The following is a 12,727-nucleotide window of genomic DNA, read 5'->3' as shown; positions in this document are numbered from 1 at the left end:
GAAAAGGGCCCAGAAGTGATGCAAAATGAAACAACACAGCAGCTTAGTTTTACTCTTCCTTAATGTAGCTTTGAAAAGATGCTTCACGTAATGCATTGTCAAATTAAAGCACCCTTGAAGGACTTCTATAGCCACCCTGTGACTATTAAAAGAAAGATTTTTTCTCCCATTATTGTGGCTGTATGCAGTTGGCTCCTCCTCAGCTCATTGAATGCAAGCTCTCCTGTTCATGGTATTAAAGGAAAATTGTTCCACTATATCAAGTGAAATATGTATTTAATTCAGTGTTTTATTTTGCCAGAAGCATAGTAGCTGCCCGAGGAAGCTCACAACCGGTCAGGAGTGTGATAGCATCTTCCTGCTTGCGCTTCCCAACAAACGACATACAGAGGCACATTGCTTCTACCTATGGAGCTAAAAACAAATGTTCACATTGACTAATCCTGGGTCACGTATTCCTGCCCAGTTCCACACAAATCAGAATTCTATGTTCTTCATTGTCATCATCTGTTTGGTTGGTATAAATGTCTTTATCCAAAAAGGGGATGGAGAGGGATTGAACGCAGGGAAGGAAAATTTGCAAGTAAACTACCTCCAAGCTAGTTGTGCAAATATATTCTTAATTTTCTGTGAAAATAGATTGGATATAAATTTTAATTCCATGTTAGTGGCCAACTGTGTCCCCCCCACTCAACCTCAGAAGGTTGTATCTTTTTCAACCCAACACCTCAAAGGGTGGTTGTTGTGGGAAAATAGAAGAGGAGGAGTTTCAGGTATGTTTGCCGCTTGTTACTTGCAAAAATAATACAGGCAGGATACAATAAAATAATAATAATGAAATTCTCCCTTATATGGAACATATTGCACAGTAAAGAGGATCCAGGAATTTGGAATATGGTTTTGAGGAAGAGAGTCGAGATCGAAAACCATGGATGATTTAAATAAAGAAAAACCTCCGATGCTTTGTAAAGTATTAACACAAATATTTAAGGAGTGAAGAGTGGATGGGAAACAGAAGGGGGGATAGAGGACTCACCAAAATTCCCCTTTACAATGTATATTTATGTTCTCTTTTCCATATTGCTTTTTCTAACTTTATTCTTGACCCTGTTCTCATTTTATTTATTGCCTTTATTTATTTATTTATTTTTTGGGGGGGGGAATGTATGCAACTGCATATCTTACATAAATAATTGTGAATGACTGCAGACTGGTACCCATCCCTGGACTGGGAATTGGGGACTCCTGATTTAAAGTGTAGGAGCATCTGGAATAACAATTCAGCAGATTTGCTTGTTAACTTTTGAGCTATTTTTCTGCAGAGGTTTGAGGTGATTTTGGTTTTTGACATAGGATAGTGATGGTGAATTTTTTTTGGCACAGAGTGCCCAAACCGGACTGTGCATGCATGCACATGCATGTGTGCGCACTGGAAACCTGAACAACAGCTGGCCAGTGTGCATGCATGCACTTGCCAGCTGGTCTTTGGCCATGCCGGAGCACCGAAAACCTGAACACCAGCTGGCTGGGCATCCATGTCTGTTTTTGGGCTGGTTTGGGGACCATTTTTGTGGCTACTTTTAGCTCAAGACAGCCCAAAAATGCCCAAAAGATGGGCTGAAAATGGTCTGGAAAATGGCCTGTTTTTTGGCCTATTTTCTGGCGCTCTGGCACCCATGAAGACCAGTTAGCCGGCATGCCAGGAATCAGATCAGCTGGCGACAGCGCACAAGTCCACAGAGAGGACTCTGCATGCCACCTCTTGCATGCATGCCATAGATTTGCCATCACAGACATAGGTTCAGGTTTTTCTGGTATCAAATAATGAACTGTTGTTTAAACTTCCAGGCCAAAGAAAAAGGAACAGAAGCACAGTGCATGAAATCAGCCCATATTTGATGGCTAATGGTCAAACTTAGTTTTTTTCAAAGCACTTCAAAAACTGTAGGGTGGAAGAATAGTAAGGATTTGGGTTTTAACCACTGAAATTGCAATTTTTCATCCTCATTTTTAGGTCAAGATTCCTGGCAAGAAATATAAGTATGTGGCAACTGGACATGGACAGTACAAAAGGGTGCCAATAGAAGATGGGGCGAGGGCAAAATAGCTGTGCTGGTACCAAACTCACAGGTAAAGGTAGGCTGATGTACTAAATAGCATTTGCAAATTCTTTTTGCACATATAAAGTCAATAATAATTGACCAAGGGCTGACTGGCTTTGCTATCAGATTTCTATAAGCAGAAGCAGAGAGTGCTCCTTTATAAAGCGATTCCTTGTCATGTTCCTCCCTTACTAAGGTAATGGACAATTCAAACAGGGACCTTTATTGGTACAGTCACATTTTAAGCCCAAAGGCATACGGAATATTTAAGGAATGATTTAGGTGGTGTATTTTAAGGGATGTATGGGGGAGGCATGCATTTACTTAGAATAACATTTCTCAACTCTCTACTAGCAATGAGAATCCATTTTTTTTTCATAGAAACACTTTATTCATTCTACATATTCAATGTTTATAAAAATTGTTCTTGAGTCAGGATTTCATATGAACTGCCTTTTAAGCTGTGAAAAGAATTCTTTCCGTGTTGGTGTAATGGAGTTTGGAGTTTTTTGGAGTTTTATTAGAATTTGTAGGCCGCCCTTTTCCCTGAGGGGACTCAGGGCGGCTCACATAAAACTGGGAAGGGGGGAACACAAACATCAAGATAGAAGACATGTAATAAAATGGTAGGCAACATACATTCATCATTCGGGAGGGGTCACTATCCTTATCCCCAGGCCTGACGGGCGAGCCAGTTCTTCAAGGCTATGCGGAAGGCTTGGACGGTGGAGAGGGTACGAATCTCCACGGGGAGCTCGTTCCAAAGGGCCGGGGCTACTGCTGAGAAGGCCCTCCTCCTTGTGGTTGCCAGCCGACACTGGCTGGCCGATGGAATACGGAGGAGGCCTAGTCTATGGGATCTTATTGGTCGCAGGGAGGTAATTGGCAGAAGGCGGTCTCTCAAGTATCCAGATCCACTGCCATGTAGGGCTTTATGGGTGATTAATAGCACCTTGAAGCGCATCCGGAGATCGACAGGCAGCCAGCGCAGCTCGCGGAGGATGGGTGTTATGCGGGTGAATCGAGGTGCACCCGCAATCACTCGCGCGGCTGCGTTCTGAACTAGCTGAAGCCGCCGGATGCTCTTCAAGGGCAGCCCCATGTAGAGCACATTGCAGTATTCCAGCCTAGAGATCACAAGGGCCCGAGTGACTGTTGTGAGAGCCTCCCGATTCAGGTAGGGTCGCAACTGGCGCACCAGGCGAACCTGGGCGAATGCCCCCCTGGTCACAGCCGTTAGGTGGTGGTCAAATGACAGCTGTGGATCCAGGAGGACTCCCAAGTTGCGAACCCTCTCTGAGGGGTGCAAAATTTGACCCCCCAGCCTGAGTGTTGGAATATTAGTCAAATCTTTGGGAGGAAAACACAACAGCCACTCGGTCTTTTCTGGGTTGAGCACAAGCTTGTTAACCCTCATCCAGTCCATAACGGCCTCAAGACCCCGGCTCATCACGTCTGCCGCTTCATTGAGTTGGCACGGGGCGGACAGATACAATTGAGTATCGTCCGCATATTGATGGTATCTAATCCCGTGCCTGCGGATGATCTCTCCCAGCGGTTTCATGTAGATGTTGAATAGCAGGGGGGATAAGACCGAACCCTGAGGCACCCCATAATTTAGGGGCCTAGGGGACGATCTCTGCCCCCCCACTAACACCGACTGCGACCTGTCCGAGAGGTAGGAGGAGAACCACCGTAGCACGGTGCCTCCCACTCCCACCCCCCGCAGTCGTCGCAGAAGGATACCATGGTCGATGGTATCGAAAGCCGCTGAGAGGTCAAGGAGGACCAGGATGGAGGAATGTCCTTCATCTCTGGCTCTCCAGAGATCATCAATCAATGCGACCAAAGCGGTTTCTGTGCTGTAACCGGGTCTGAAGCCTGACTGGAAGGGGTCTAGGTAGTTTGCTTCCTCCAAGGACCGTTGGAGCTGAAAGGCCACCACCTTCTCAACAACCTTCCCCAAAAAGGGAAGGTTGGAGACAGGACGATAGCTATTAAGAACAGCTGGATCCAAAGATGGTTTCTTCAGGAGGGTGCCAATAGAAGATGGGGCGAGGGCAAAATAGCTGTGCTGGTACCAAACTCACAGGTAAAGGTAGGCTGATGTACTAAATAGCATTTGCAAATTCTTTTTGCACATATAAAGTCAATAATAATTGACCAAGGGCTGACTGGCTTTGCTATCAGATTTCTATAAGCAGAAGCAGAGAGTGCTCCTTTATAAAGCGATTCCTTGTCATGTTCCTCCCTTACTAAGGTAATGGACAATTCAAACAGGGACCTTTATTGGTACAGTCACATTTTAAGCCCAAAGGCATACGGAATATTTAAGGAATGATTTAGGTGGTGTATTTTAAGGGATGTATGGGGGAGGCATGCATTTACTTAGAATAACATTTCTCAACTCTCTACTAGCAATGAGAATCCATTTTTTTTCATAGAAACACTTTATTCATTCTACATATTCAATGTTTATAAAAATTGTTCTTGAGTCAGGATTTCATATGAACTGCCTTTTAAGCTGTGAAAAGAATTCTTTCCGTGTTGGTGTAATGGCAACCATCCTAGCACTTATTCATGATAAGTTCAGAAAAAACTTAAGAGCATCTTTTGCTTCCATCATATCACTGTTCCTTTTCTTACCGTATATCTGCTTCTCTCAGGAACCAAACATTTCTATTTCCTCATTGCTCAACATACCTTCCGTGTCTTTTATTATCATCTCAAAACAGGGTAGTAATGGAAACCAGCAATACCCATCCTTTCAAAGAACATTAAATTTATTTGCATGCGAGAAGTTTCACTAAAAGAACACTGCTGAGGGTGAGCGTGTTGGCTGTGTTTTCTAGGGGCTTTGCCGGACTATTGCTGCTTCGGAGGGAGAGTGGACGATCATTACTACTGGGACTGAGGAAGCTGGGCGGCTGGCTTTGCCTGGTGCCGCGGCACTCCCTTCGGATGGCTCTCCCTCCCGTATGGCTTTGCCTTCGCCCCGTCTTTGCCCCCCCCCCCTCTTCCGCTCTTGCCTGGTCAGGTGGCCCTATAGAAGTGACTCCATCTTTGCTTACCCCCGCTGTTGTGAGGCTTCCCCCTGTGTTCTCTGTTTGGCGCTGGACTATCGCTTACTGTGGCATTTTAACATCTGGCCTTTCTCTGCCACAGCCTCTGGACTCCTAGGCTTGTTGGCATATTTCCATCTGACTTGGACTATTGTCACTATTACTATCCTTTGTGACTGCCCTCGTGCCATCGCCCTAGACAGTGCCTGTACAAGAAAACCTTTTACCATCTTGGACTGCTCCGGCCGGTTGAACTTTTATAAATTTGCAGAAGAAGAGAGGGGTTATAAGACACCCCCCCATATATTCCACCCGAACTGTAACTGGTCTCCAGCTACTTCAACCTTGAACACTAAGAGCCAGCTCTGTTAACTGACCTCGCATTTTAAACCTGTAATTAACTGCGCAACTTATTTTATTTTCTTCCTTTTCTTTCATCTTTTTTTTCCTCTCTTTGTATGGGATATGCATGGGATATGTATGAGATGAATGAATGTCCCACTTTTTATTATTATACTGTTGTAATTTTCTGTGTTTTAACTTTTACGTGGGGACTGCTTGGGGGAGTGCATGGGTATGTATGATTCGGAGGACCTGGCGGGGGATGCGGGGGCCATGGGGGTGGTTGAGGGGACTAGAGACACGGGAGAGGGTCAGAGTATCACGGTCGTAACAGGGAGGGGCAGATATGGCGGGGACTTTAGGGCGGGCCATTACCGGGGAAGGAGGGTTCCCTACATTACAGAGATCCCTCCTTCCGGCCCTATGAGTCCCACTCCGAGACCAGATGGCGTAAGCAATCAGGACCCTGGACTCAGGCTGCTGTCGCTAAATGCCAGGTCTGTGGTACATAAAGCTCCTCTCGTCCGGGACTTAATTTTAGACGAGAGGGCAGACTCTTCCATCTGCATGGACTTCAAATCCCAGAATTCTCAGCGGTAGCCATGATCGCAGGGAGATTGTGGGAATTGAAGTCCACTCACCAAGGGCCTCGCTTGGAAGAAAACGTCCCCTGCAGCTCCAGTCTCTTGCTAATTGTCTTCCCCATTTTCCCGTTTCAGTCAGACTCCAGTCAGTAAGTTCAATCACTGACAATTCTTCCGTGTCTCCACAGTCCTTCTTCTCTGCTCTTTCGTCACTGGGAGAGGTAAGCGAGAGCAAAAACGGAGGCTGTGAGTGTGGAACTGGGGGGGGGGGATGTCTTTAAGATTTAGATGAACAGAGTTGGAAGGGACCTTAGAGGTCATCTAGTCCAACCCCCCGCCCAAGCAGGAGACCCTATGTCATTTCTGACAGATGGCAGTCCAGTCTCTTCTTGAAAGCCTCCAGGGATGAAGCTCCCACAACTTCCAAAGGCAACTTCTGTTCCACTGATTAATTGTTGTGTCAGGAAATTTCTCCTTAGTTCTAAGTTGCTTCTCTCTAGAGCAGACATCTGTCGGAATCTTCTGTTGGGCTGTGAATGATCATCAGTCACAGCCATATAAATAAAAGAGGGTTTGGGGGACTAAGATTGTGGTTTATGCTTTCTCAGGAAACCTAGGTCAGAACAGTAAAGCACCATGGGATGTTATATAACTCTAAGCACTATTGCTATTATATTGGCACAAAGGCTGTGAGGGATGGACATTTTCTGATCAGTTGCTAAATTGGATGGCTACCGTAATGCTGATTCTCCCTAACGGATGCATCAACTCAGTGCTTCATAAAGAAACTTGACTATGAGAGAGAGGTTTTTTTGAAACTAGAAAGCCAGTTCACCCTTGTATTATTTTGCAGATCTCCAGCAAAACTCCGAAGCCAGTGCGCCAACCTTCCATTGACCTTCCTACCAATAGGAAGGCTGTCCAGCCGATTACCTGGACCCCTTCCAGTCCGGCTTCAGACCTGGTTACAGCACAGAAACCGCTTTGGTCGCATTGACCGATGATCTCTGGAGAGCCAGGGATGGAGGCTATGCCTCCATCTTGGTTCTCCTCGACCTCTCAGCGGCTTTCGATACCATCGACCATGGTATCCTTCTGCGACGACTGCGGGAGGTGGGGGTGGGAGGCACTGTTTTACGGTGGTTCTCCTCCTACCTCTCGGACAGGTCGCAGTCGGTGTTGGTCGGGGGTCAGAGATCGACCACGAGGCCCCTATCATATGGGGTGCCGCAGGGGTCGGTCCTGTCCCCCGTACTATTTAACATCTACATGAAACCGCTGGGCGAGATCATTCGGAGGCACGGGATAAGATACCACCAATATGCGGACGATACGCAGCTGTATCTGTCCGCCCCGTGCCAACTCAATGAAGCGGTGGACGTGATGAACCGGGGTCTTGAGGCCGTTAGGGACTGGATGCGGGCTAACAAGCTTGTACTCAACCCAGAAAAGACCGAGTGGCTGTTGTGTTTCCCTCCCAAAAATTTGGCTAGTGTTCCAACGATCAGGCTGGGGGGTCAAAATTTACACCCCTCAGACAGGGTTCGCAACTTGGGAGTCCTCCTGGATCCACAGCTGACTTTTGATCACCACCTGTCGGCTGTGACCAGGGGGGCATTTGCCCAGGTTCGCCTGGTGCGCCAGTTGCGACCCTACCTGAATCGGGAGGCTCTCACAACAGTCACTCGCGCCCTCGTGACCTCTAGGCTGGAATACTGCAACGTGCTCTACATGGGGCTGCCCTTGAAGAGCATTCGGCGGCTTCAGCTAGTCCAGAATGCGGCCGCGCGAGTGATCGTGGGTGCACCTCGGTTCGCCCACATAACACCTATCCTCCGCGAGCTGCACTGGCTACCTGTTGGCCTCCGTGTGCACTTCAAGGTGCTTCTTACTACCTATAAAGCCCTTCATGGTAGTGGATCTGCGTACTTGGGAGACCGCCTTCTGCCAATTACCTCCTCTCGACCCATAAGATCCCACAGATTAGGCCTCCTCCGAGTGCCATCTGCCAGCCAGTGTCGGCTGGCAACTACGCGGAGGAGAGCCTTTTCTGTAGCAGCTCCGACCCTCTGGAACGATCTCCCCGTGGAGATTCGTACCCTCACCACCCTTCAGACCTTCCGCACAGCCCTCAAGATCTGGCTATCCCGCCAGGCCTGGGGATAAAGACCATAGTTTGCCCCCGCCCGAATATTGAATGAATGTTGTTTGATCTTAACTATATATTGTATTTTTATGTTACTGTACGTCTCCCCCTCCCATAAGTTGTTAGCCGCCCTGAGTCCCCTCAGGGAAAAGGGCGGCCTATAAATAAACGCAACTCAACTCAACTCAACTCAATAGTGCCGCAGTGGCCAGCATAAAAAGCCTCTGGGAGACTGGTGAAATGGCTCAGGCATCTGCAAAATCAATGCCCTGCAAGGTAACTTTTTTTAAAAAAAAAAACACAAAGCTCCCCTCGTCCGGGACTTAATTGTTGACGAGAGGGCAGACCTGGCATGTATTACTGAAACCTGGCTGGGCACAGAAGGAGGAGTCCCCCTTGTAGAGATGTGCCCAGAGGGATTTCAGGTGCTTCATCAGCCGAGAGCCCAGGGAAGGGGTGGCGGTGTGGCTATTATTATCCGGGAGTCTCTGTTACCTCGTAGGGTCCCTGCTCCGGAGCTTGCCGGGTGTGAGTCCCTGCTGATAAAGTTGGACCTCAAGGGTCAAGTGGGTTTGCTGCTAACGTACCTGCCTCCCAACTGCGTTGCAGCATCCCTCCCCTCGCTCCTCGAGTCAGTAGCCGAGCTGGCAGTTGAGTTCCCCAGGCTTATAGTTCTGGGGGACTTTAACTTGCCATCGCTCGGTGAACGCTCTGATGGGGCGCAGGAGTTCATGGCTTCCATGACAGCCATGGGCTTGACCCAGGTAATTCGGGGCCCAACTCATACAGCGGGTCACATGCTCGACCTCGTATTCCTCTCGGAGCAGTGGATGCGTGATCTTGGTCTGAGGGGTAATGAGACCATACCCCTGTCGTGGTCAGACCACTGCCTACTGAGGCTTGACTTCCGGAGGCCAAACCCCCACCGTAGGGAGGAGGAACCGACCAGGTGGTTCCGCCCCAGGCGACTTATGGACCCCTTGAGGTTCCAGACGGAGCTTGGGGTAATTCCCGACACTCTCGCCCGCAGTTCGGCGGAGACTCTGGTTGCCGCCTGGCAGTCGGCGGCGTCGGAGTCTCTTGACCGGATTGCGCCACTACGGCCCCTCCGGGTCAGTGGATCCCGGAGACCTCCTTGGTTCACCGAGGAGCTCCGGGAGAAGAAGCGCCGGAGGAGACGCCTAGAGCACCTGTGGAGGTCCGATAAGTCCGAGGAGAACCGAGCACTTTTGACTACCTGCACCAAGGACTACATCCGGGGACTAAGAGTTGCCAAAAGAACGCATATCTCCGCCTTGGTAGCGTCCGCCGAGTCACGCCCAGCCGCCCTGTTTAGGATCACCCGCTCCCTCCTTAATAGGAGGGAGGCGGGAGACCCCTTGCAGGGTAGGGCTGAGGACTATGCCCAATTCTTGGCGGACAAAGTTGCTCGGTTTCGTTCGGACTTGGACTCCACCGCCGTAGATCCAGCCGAGACACAGGGGGATTACTTGGCAAACCATCTCTGGGTTGAGTTCCAGGACGTTGCCTCTGGGGACGTGGACAAGGCCATTCGAGCTGTAAGTGCCTCCACCTGCATTCTGGACCCGTGTCCCTCCTGGCTGGTTGCCAACAGCAGGGAGGTGACACATGGCTGGATCCAGGCGGTCGTGACCGCCTCCCTTCGGGAGGGGCACTTCCCCGCCGCACTTAAGACGGCGGTGGTGAGACCCCTCCTGAAGAAACCATCCTTGGATCCAGCCATTTTAAACAACTACCGCCCTGTCTCCAACCTCCCCTTTATTGGGAAGGTTGTTGAGAAGGTGGTGGCCTTTCAGCTTCAACGGGCCTTGGAGGAAGCTAGCTATCTTGACCCCTTCCAGTCCGGCTTCAGACCCGGTTACAGCACTGAAACCGCTTTGGTCGCATTGACCGATGATCTCTGGAGGGCCAGAGATGGAGGCCATGCGTCCATCCTGGTTCTCCTTGACCTCTCAGCGGCTTTCGATACCATCGACCATGGTATCCTTCTGCGACGACTGCGGGAGGTGGGGGTGGGAGGCACTGTTTTGCAGTGGTTCTCCTCCTACCTCTCGGACAGGTCGCAGTCGGTGTTGGTCGGGGGGCAGAGATCGTCCCTGAGGCCCCTAACATATGGGGTGCCGCAGGGTTCGGTCTTATCCCCCCTACTATTCAACATTTACATGAAACCGCTGGGCGAGATCATCCGGAGGCACGGGATAAAATACCACCAATATGCGGACGATACACAATTGTATCTGTCCGCCCCGTGCCAACTCAATGAAGCGGTGGACGTGATGAACCGGGGCCTTGAGGCCGTTAAGGACTGGATGAGCGCTAACAAACTGGTACTCAACCCGGACAAGACCGAGTGGCTGTTGTGTTTCCCTCCCAACAATTTGGCTGATATTCCAACACTCAGGCTGGCGGGTCAAATTTTACACCCCTCAGATAGGGTCCGTAATCTAGGAGTCCTCCTGGATCCACAGCTGACTTTTACCCATCAGTTGTCGGCTGTGACCAGGGGGGCATTTGCCCAGGTTCGCCTGGTCCGCCAGTTACGGCCCTACCTGAACCGGGAGGCTCTCACAACAGTCACTCGAGCCCTTGTGATCTCTAGGCTGGAATACTGCAATGGGCTCTACATGGGGTTGCCCTTGAAGTGCATCCGGCGACTGCAGTTAGTCCAGAATGCAGCCGCGCGAGTGATAGTGGGCGCACCGCGGTTCGCCCACATTACACCTATCCTCCGCGAGCTGCACTGGCTACCTGTCGATCTCCGGGTGCGCTTCAGGGTATTGATGACCACCTTTAAAGCACTCCATGGTAGTGGACCTGGGTACTTGAGAGACCGCCTTCTGCCGATTACCTCCCTTCGACCGATTAGATCGCACAGATTGGGCCTCCTCCGGATTCCATCCGCCAGTCAATGCCGACTGGCGACTACACGGAGGAGAGCCTTTTCTGTTGCAGCTCCGACCCTGTGGAACGATCTCCCCGTTGAGATTCGTACCCTCACCACCATCCAGACCTTCCGCGCAGCCCTTAAGACCTGGCTCTCCCAGCAGGCCTGGGGATAAGTTTCTAAATTACCCGCCCGAGTGTTGCTTGACTGTTGAATGCAAGTTGGTGTTTTATAATTTATCTTGTTTACTCACTGTTTGTCTTGTATTATTGCACCCCCCTCCCGTGATTGTAAGCCGCCCTGAGTCCCCTCAGGGAGAAGGGTGGCCTATAAATCGTAATAAATGTCTGAAAATGTCTGAAATGTCTGAAATGTGGTCAAATCCCTACCATTGGAAAGATACAATTTCTTCTACAGAGATTGATCTTGTGATGAAAATGATGTCCGGTTATAAATGTCATCAACCAAATGGAACCTATATGGACTCTAGATTTGACCTGACTTGCAAAACATAAAGACCTTTTCACAGAGGGCACTTCAAACATCTCTCATCACGTCTGTGTTCTTCCTAGGACATTGTGGCTGGAGACATTGTGAACATAAGAAGCCTTTGGGAGCAAAAGGAGAACCCCCAAACAGATGCAAATTCTAAGGTGAGGATTGCTGCTTCCTTTGGGAGAAATGCTATGATGAAGCTTAATTTTTTCTGTATAAGTGGCCATCCATGTTAAGCCTGGTGGGGCTTTGCTGGAAAAGGGCCCAGAAGTGATGCAAAATGAAACAACACAGCAGCTTAGTTTTACTCTTCCTTAATGTAGCTTTGAAAAGATGCTTCACGTAATGCATTGTCAAATTAAAGCACCCTTGAAGGACTTCTATAGCCACCCTGTGACTATTAAAAGAAAGATTTTTTCTCCCATTATTGTGGCTGTATGCAGTTGGCTCCTCCTCAGCTCATTGAATGCAAGCTCTCCTGTTCATGGTATTAAAGGAAAATTGTTCCACTATATCAAGTGAAATATGTATTTAATTCAGTGTTTTATTTTGCCAGAAGCATAGTAGCTGCCCGAGGAAGCTCACAACCGGTCAGGAGTGTGATAGCATCTTCCTGCTTGCGCTTCCCAACAAACGACATACAGAGGCACATTGCTTCTACCTATGGAGCTAAAAACAAATGTTCACATTGACTAATCCTGGGTCACGTATTCCTGCCCAGTTCCACACAAATCAGAATTCTATGTTCTTCATTGTCATCATCTGTTTGGTTGGTATAAATGTCTTTATCCAAAAAGGGGATGGAGAGGGATTGAACGCAGGGAAGGAAAATTTGCAAGTAAACTACCTCCAAGCTAGTTGTGCAAATATATTCTTAATTTTCTGTGACAATAGATTGGATATAAATTTTAATTCCATGTTAGTGGCCAACTGTGTCCCCCCCACTCAACCTCAGAAGGTTGTATCTTTTTCAACCCAACACCTCAAAGGGTGGTTGTTGTGGGAAAATAGAAGAGGAGGAGTTTCAGGTATGTTTGCCGCTTGTTACTTGCAAAAATAATACAGGCAGGATACAATAAAACAATAATAAT

General features: G+C 48.8%; 1 protein-coding gene across 1 annotated transcript in view; it reads left to right on the top strand.

Annotated features, from left to right (window-relative positions):
• Positions 1–2,181, top strand: part of LOC116523541 (serine/threonine-protein kinase MRCK gamma-like) — a 187,355-nt gene extending 185,174 nt beyond the window's left edge. Inside the window, exon 11 of the mRNA XM_032238651.1 lies at positions 7–2,181. The gene's annotated coding sequence lies outside the window, so the exon portion shown is untranslated. The remainder of the gene's footprint in view (positions 1–6) is intronic.
• Positions 2,182–12,727: the final 10,546 nt, after the last annotated feature.

The sequence above is a fragment of the Thamnophis elegans genome, unplaced genomic scaffold, assembly GCF_009769535.1.
Source record: "Thamnophis elegans isolate rThaEle1 unplaced genomic scaffold, rThaEle1.pri scaffold_42_arrow_ctg1, whole genome shotgun sequence".
NCBI lineage: Eukaryota > Metazoa > Chordata > Lepidosauria > Squamata > Colubridae > Thamnophis > Thamnophis elegans.
The sequence above is the reverse complement of the archived record's forward strand: the minus strand, read 5'-3'. Positions and strand labels throughout refer to the sequence as shown.